This window comes from Arachis ipaensis, chromosome B03, assembly GCF_000816755.2.
Source record: "Arachis ipaensis cultivar K30076 chromosome B03, Araip1.1, whole genome shotgun sequence".
In the NCBI taxonomy this organism is placed as follows: domain Eukaryota; kingdom Viridiplantae; phylum Streptophyta; class Magnoliopsida; order Fabales; family Fabaceae; genus Arachis; species Arachis ipaensis.
This window is the reverse complement of record NC_029787.2, coordinates 42389177-42396557: the sequence shown is the minus strand read 5'-3', so window position 1 is coordinate 42396557 and position 7381 is coordinate 42389177. Positions and strand designations below refer to the sequence as shown.

General features: G+C 33.7%; 1 pseudogene; it reads left to right on the top strand.

Moving 5' to 3' along the window:
* LOC107633064 overlaps positions 1-5168 on the top strand; it is a 15334-nt pseudogene extending 10166 nt beyond the window's left edge.

The following is a 7381-nucleotide window of genomic DNA, read 5'->3' as shown; positions in this document are numbered from 1 at the left end:
TTGATACTTGCTCCAAGGTCACATAGAGCTGTCTTGGTGCAAGCACCCTCTAATGTGCATGGTATCATAAAGCTTTCTGGATCTTGAAGCTTTTCTGGTAAGCTTTTTAGAATGACTGCACTGCATTCTTCAGTGAGAAACACTCTTTTAGTTTCTCTCTAATCTTTCTTATGACTTAAGATCTCTTTCATGAACTTAGCATAAGAGGGTATTTGCTCAAGTGCCTCTGCAAACGGGATCTTTATTTCAAGAGTCCTGAGATAGTCTGCAAAGCGGAAAAATTGTTTATCCTGTTCCGCTTGACGGAGCTTCTGAGGATAAGGCATCTTGGCTTTATATTCTTCAACCTTAGTTGCTACAGGTTTATTCTCTACAGAAGTGGTTGGAGAAGCCTTCTTAGAGGGGTTACTATCAGCACTTGCAGGTGTCTAATTCCTCATAGGCGTTTGAATGCCAGGGTTGGGTGCTGGATGGGCGTTTAACGCCAGCTTCCCACCCTTTTCTGGCGTTTGAACGCCGGAACTGGGCAAGGAATGGACGTTTAACGCCAACTTTTCCCTCTTTTCTGGCGTTTGAACGCCAGAGTTATTCCTCTCTGGGCTCTTGATGTCCTCAGAGGGATCTTGGGTAGTGGTTTGGTCATCCTCTATCATTTGTTCCTTTCTTGACTTTTTGCTATTTTGAGCTGAGTTATTCAATGTCTTCCCGCTCCTTAGTTGGACAGCTTGGCATTCTTCTGTTATCTGTTGAGATAGCTGCTGTCTTGTCTGATTCAATTGTGCTTCTATATTCTTGTTAGCATTTTTAGTATCTTGGAGCATCTCTTTGAATTCTGCTAATTGTTTTGTCATAAGGAGTAATTGCTGATTAAGTTCAACAATATGTTCTTGAGGATTGGGATCAGTAATTACTGCCATAGCCTCTTCTTTTATGGAGGACTCACTGTTTGAGTACAGATGTTGGTTTCTAGCAACTGTATCTATGAGCTCTTGAGCTTCTTCAATTGTTTTTCTCATGTGTATAGATCCACCAGCTGAGTGGTCTAGGGACATCTGAGCTTTTTCTGTAAGCCCATAGTAGAAGATGTCTAACTGTACCAACTCTAAAAACATTTCAGAGGGGCATTTTCTCAGCATCCCTCTGTACCTCTCCCAGGCATTATAAAGGGATTCATGATCCTCTTGTTTAAAGTCTTGGATGTCCAGCCTTAGCTATGTCATCCTTTTTGGAGGGTAAAATTGATTCAGGAATTTGTCTGTTAATTGTCTCCATGTTTTTATGCTTGCTGTGGGTTGGTTATTTAACCACCTCTTAGCTTGATCTTTTATAGCAAATGGAAACAATAATAATCTGTAGACATCATGATCTACTTCTTTATCACGTACTGTGTCAGCAATTTGTAAGAACTGTGCCAGAAACTCAGTAGGTTCTTCCTGTGGAAGACTGGAATACTGGCAATTTTGCTGCACCATGATAATGAGCTGAGGATTTAGCTCAAAGCTGCTTGCTTCAATGGGAGGTATACAGATGCTACTCCCATATGCAGCTGTAATGGAGTTAGCATATGACCCCAGAGTCCTTCTGGACTGTTCACTTCCACTCAGGTCCATGATGGAGAAAGGGAGATGATGTGGATTGCAAATAAAATATATTTTTATTTTTATTTTATTTTAATTAAAATTAATCGAATAAAATAAAGTAAAATAAATGAAAAATAAAATAAAGTTTCGAAAACAAAAAGAAAATAATATAAAAGCAAATTGGAAACTAAATTAATTAATTAATTAAAAAGATTTTGAAATTAGCAATTAAAAAGATATGATTTAGAAGATATGATTGCAAATAAAAAAAAAGATATGACTGAGAATTATTTTGAAAAAGATATGATTGAGAAGATATGATTGAAGAAATTAAAAAGATTTGATTTTTGAAAAAGATTTGAAAAGATCAATTTTTGAAATTAGAATATTGACTTGACTAAAAAAAAGATATGATTTTGAAAATCTTTGACTAAATTAATGCAAAATTTCGAAATTTATGAGTAAAATAAGGAAAGGATATTTTTTTTATTTTTGAATTTTAATGAGGAAAGAGAAAAACAACAAAATGACACTAAACTTAGAAATTTTAGATCAAAACAAAGGGAACAAACAAGAAAACTTTGAATGTCAAGATGAACACCAAGAACACTTTGAAGATCAAGATAAACACCAAGAACAAATTTTTGAAAAATTTTTAAGTAAATAAAAGCACAAAAACACCAAACTTAAAATTTTTAGAAAATCAAACACAAATTTTCGAAAAATTAAGGGAAAACACAAAGAAGACACCAAACATAAAATTTTTAGAAAATCAAACATAAATTTTCGAAAATTTAAAGGAAAACACTAAGAAGACACCAAACTTAGAATTGTTTTAAAGATCAAGAAAAACTATGAACATGCAAATTCGAAAAATCAAAAGAAGATAAAAGCATACAATTGACACCAAACTTAAAATATAAAACTAAACTTTAAATAAAAGACTCTAAACCAACAAAAATAAAATATTCCTAATCTAAGCAAGAAGATAAACCGTCAGTTGTCCAAACTCGAACAATCCCCAGCAACGACGCCAAAAACTTGGTGCACGAAATTACAATCACACTTTTGCAACTCCGCACAACTAACCAGCAAGTGCACTGGGTCGTCCAAGTAATACCTTGTCACGGATCATCACATTCATCAGGTTGAAGTGCGAATGAATATCTTAGAATAGAAGCAAGCGTGATAGAATGGAAAACAGTAGTAATTGCATTAATTCATGAAGATCAGCAGAGCTCCTCACCCCCAACAATGGGGTTTAGAGACTCATGTCATAGGGAATACAATAAGAAACGTGTAAAAGTGTCATGATATACAAGATGAATCACTAAAAGTAGTTTTTATAGTGAACTGGTGACCTAGGGTTACAGAAAATGAGTAAGCTAGGGTGTTTAGTGTAAAAATCCACTTCCGGGGCCCACTTGGTGTGTGCTTGGGCTGAGCATTGAAGCTTTCATATGTAGAGACTTTTCTTGGAGTTAAACGCCAGCTTTTGTGCAAGTTTGGGCGTTTAACTCCAGTTTTTATGCCAATTCCGGCGTTAAATGCCAAAATTCTTGAGCTGACTTGGAACGCCTGTTTGGGCCATCAAATCTCGAGTAAAGTATAGACTATTATATATTGCTGGAAAGCCCAGGATGTCTACTTTTCAACGCAATTAAGAGCGCACCAATTGGGCTTTTGTAACTCCAGAAAATCCATTTTGAGTGCAGGGAGGTCAGAATCCAACAGCATATGCAGTCCTTTTTCAGCCTCTGAATCAGATTTTTGCTCAGGTCCCTCAATTTCAGCCAGAAAATACCTGAAATCACAAAAAAATACACAGACTCATAGTAAAATCTAGAAAAGTGAATTTTAAATAAAAACTAACAAAAATATAATAAAAACTAATTAGAATATACTAAAAACATACTAAAAATAATGCCAAAAAGCGTATAAATTATCCGCTCATCAGTTACGAGACAAAAAGAAAAATTCTCTTGACTAGTGATGAGACAAAAAGCAGAAATATCTCCTAAAGCATTTTAAAAGGACAGCAAGAGTTACTCAGCAAAAAGGGGCTAAGATTCAACCATCCCCCCTTCTCTTAGCCACTGATAACCATCAAAAGGGTACTGGGTGGTCAATGTGAGGAGCAGGGACCATCCTAAACTACTCTTTGATACCATCTGCGTCTTAACTGACTTGCACTATGTGGTGCTCCAAGCTGCCATCAGGTCCAAGAGTTCCATGGCCGAGTAGGGGTACTTTATAAAGCACGCCGTCGCTGGTGCTTGTCTAGACGAAGAGTCCGAGAGACAAAAGCTCATCTTATGCTTAATCGCTGCCATAGAACACAGAGTCTCCCATGTATATCTCATTCCACCCACTATTAAGGTGTATTTTTATTTAAAGTGCATGCATGCATGCATGAATCTGCATATAATATCATTTGTTCGTCATCACTAGCTAATGCAGTACGGTATGTATGCAGTGATTAAGGGTAGATATTCACACCAAGAATAGGACGGGTCTACTATCGAACGTGACAAGGGTGTTCCATGAGAATGGACTATCGGTATCAAGGGTTGAGATTGAAATAGAAAAGGACAATGCAGTGGGATCATTCTTTGTGATAGACTGTTCTAGTGAACAAGTGAACCCTAATATAGTGGAGCTGGTAAGACAAGAGTGTGACAGAACCATAGTTACTGATCACAAGTTGCCTTATAGGGTTCCTAAATCATCCTCCTCCTCCTTGTCGGCTATGGACGAAACCACCAACAATTTGGTGGCCAAGGCAACAGTTTCTATTGGGAACATGCTATGGTCTCAGATAGAAAGCATTTCAGGTAGTTTTGGCTCCATTAGATCCTGAGAATTGAGAAGCTACCACCCGGGAGCTATATGGCTGCGTTTGTTTTTGGAGACATGATAGAATATGATACTGAGACAGAGACAATAGAACAGAGACACTAAAAATTATTCTTTGTATATTGTGTTTGGATACGATGTACAAGACACTAATGTAATGTTTAGTATTATATTTGGATAGACATGGACAAGACTAAATATTATATGAAATGACTAAAATAGACATATCATCCTCTCCCTCCCTCCCTGTGTCTCTTACTCCTTGCCCTAACCCTTCGCTAGACACGAACTCAGTCTCTCTTCTTTCTCCTCTTCTCTGAAATCCACCCCTAGCTAAATTTCTCTTCTAAAAATCACGAAGGGACTACAGGGATACATTTTTTTATCTCTGTTAAAATTTTGATTCTCTTCGCTGTAGCTTTTGGTTTGTTACTTCTTTCTCACTTACACTCCTATTTTCTTTCCAATTTTCTTCTTTTCTTTTGCATTTTCTGTTTCGATTTGGTATGCTTCTAGTTTTGCTGCGTTGTTGGGTAATTTTTATTTATTTGTTTTGAACTTTGGTTTGGTTCTTCAATTTGTGAAACTGATTGAAACTAAAATCAAATAAGAAGTGAATAACACAGTGAGGTTGATGATGGGCTGATTTCCTCATGATAGGTATTCAATTTAATTTGATTTTGCTAGTTTTTACATTTAATATGAAACTGCCTCTAACAAAAAAAATGGAAACAAAAAACTAAGCTAATACATATTTGCTGTTTGATAAAGAACGATATGTGAAGTTAATCCATTTACATGCTTTTGTTTCGACGGCTTGTAGACAAAAAGGATAGGAGGAGCCACTGTAATAATGTAAAACAGGTTAGTCAAGCAATTATCTAATTTAGTCAATTAATTACCAAGGATAAAGTTTATCTTTTCTGCATTTTTGTTGAGTCAATTTATTGAAATATTTTTACATCAAATAATTTTTATAATATCGTTAATTTTATATATGATTATCTGATGTCTTGTTAACTATTAAAGGCCACTTAAGTCTAAAATGAGCTTGAGATATAAAATAATCAAGATTGAAGGTAAACATAATATGTAGTAATCAAGCATGTAGCAAATTCATTATAGATTTATGCCTATTATCTGAATGCAATGAATTATGATAAGGAGATCTATTGACTCCTAGGTTGACTTTTTCTTCTTTTCTTTTTTATTGCATTTGAGATTTTTGTTAATGAAAGGGGTCATTTATCCTTAACTAGTATATTTAGTATCTTATTTGATGTTAGGTTTAATTTCGTTGTTCAGTGGCATGGGTCTTTCTTCTTTTCTGTTACATTCACATGTCTTACCACCAAATAAAAGACTAAGAAGCTGCTTGGGTCTGGGAAGTGAAACGAAAAAAGAATCAAAAGAAGCGAAGTAAGAAGAAAAGATGAGACAGAAAGCATAGAGAAGATATCTCGGAGGAGAATGCTGTTACAGAGAACACATCAAATTAGGATTTTTGATATGATTTATAAAATGGATAACAATGGAATAATAAAAATATCTATAGGTAAAATGAGAAAAAAAATTATTAAAAAATCGTGTCCATTTTGTTAAATTTTGTGTTCATCATTGTCCTTCATAAAAGAGTGGACTCAAAAGTAAAGAAAACTGTTCTGGAGACAATGTGTCCAATGTCTATGTCTCTACTTCTAAACACTTTTTAAACATTCAATATTCATATCTCTGTGTCTTGTATCCCAAAACAAACGCAGTCTATGTGTCGTCGCATAAATAAGCTCCATTAGAATTCATAGACGTCGTTTCGTTTTTAGATTCCTTTAACTACTAACCTCCCTTTTCTATTTTTGCTGTACATAGATTTTCCACCATAAATGAGATTCATAGACTGACTTGCCTACATTAGCTGCTTAAAGATCTCATTCATATGTAAGTTGTGAATAAAATGAGGTTAAAGCAAATACTTTAGGAAACATTTCAAGTGCATCGGGGATACCGGTGCTCCAGTTATTTTAACCGTTGATCTGAATTATAAAAAATATATATAATATATATTAATTGAAATTAACGGTTAAAACAACTGGTGCACCGGTACTCCCTGGTGCACTTGAAATATTTCCTTATTCTGATAAAGGAGAAATCATTTTCATGCTTAGCTGAACGTTTTGAAGAACACTAAAAATAAACTCTACTTTTTAAAAAGTTAATAGTAAACCCAAAAACATAAATTAAGCTCTTCGCTAATGAATTAATAAACTAATTGTGTGTGCATATTAACAAAAATATAAACTAGAACACTAAATAAAATAAGAGTTTAATTTTGATGCGGTAAAATATTTTACACAGTTGTACAATCACATCTGTCACACTTATTTTTTTAGATAATTATTCATGCAGTCAATGAAAATATAATGTATATAATATTACCTGATTGGATGCATATGTAAAGTTTTATAATGCATATGTAAAACTGTTTTATAATAACAAAAATAAATCACGATAATCTCTTATGAATAACAAACAAACAACCCAAGAGATTTAAAATGTGATGAAAATAATCAGAAGGTACTTTTTTTTAATAAATAGTAAAAAATTTTTGTATATGACAAACAACTAATACATTTAATATGAATTTTGGTAAAAACATTTGGATAAAAATTTAGAAGGTATATGATAAAAATCAAAACAAAAGTTCATTTTTCTAAGAAAAAAGTTCAATATGGCCAATAATTTTTATTTATATTGACCAGCAATTTTAGCTAGCACACATATTCTACGAATGTATTTGAGTATTTTTCTTAGTATTAGTTTATAAAAATACACCAATAGCTAAATACTAACTAAAAATAATAAATTATGCTGACTCTATAATATTTCTCTTTTTTTTAATCGTATTTACAAAAAATAAATCAAATATAATTTTTAAATCTTTTTTGTGA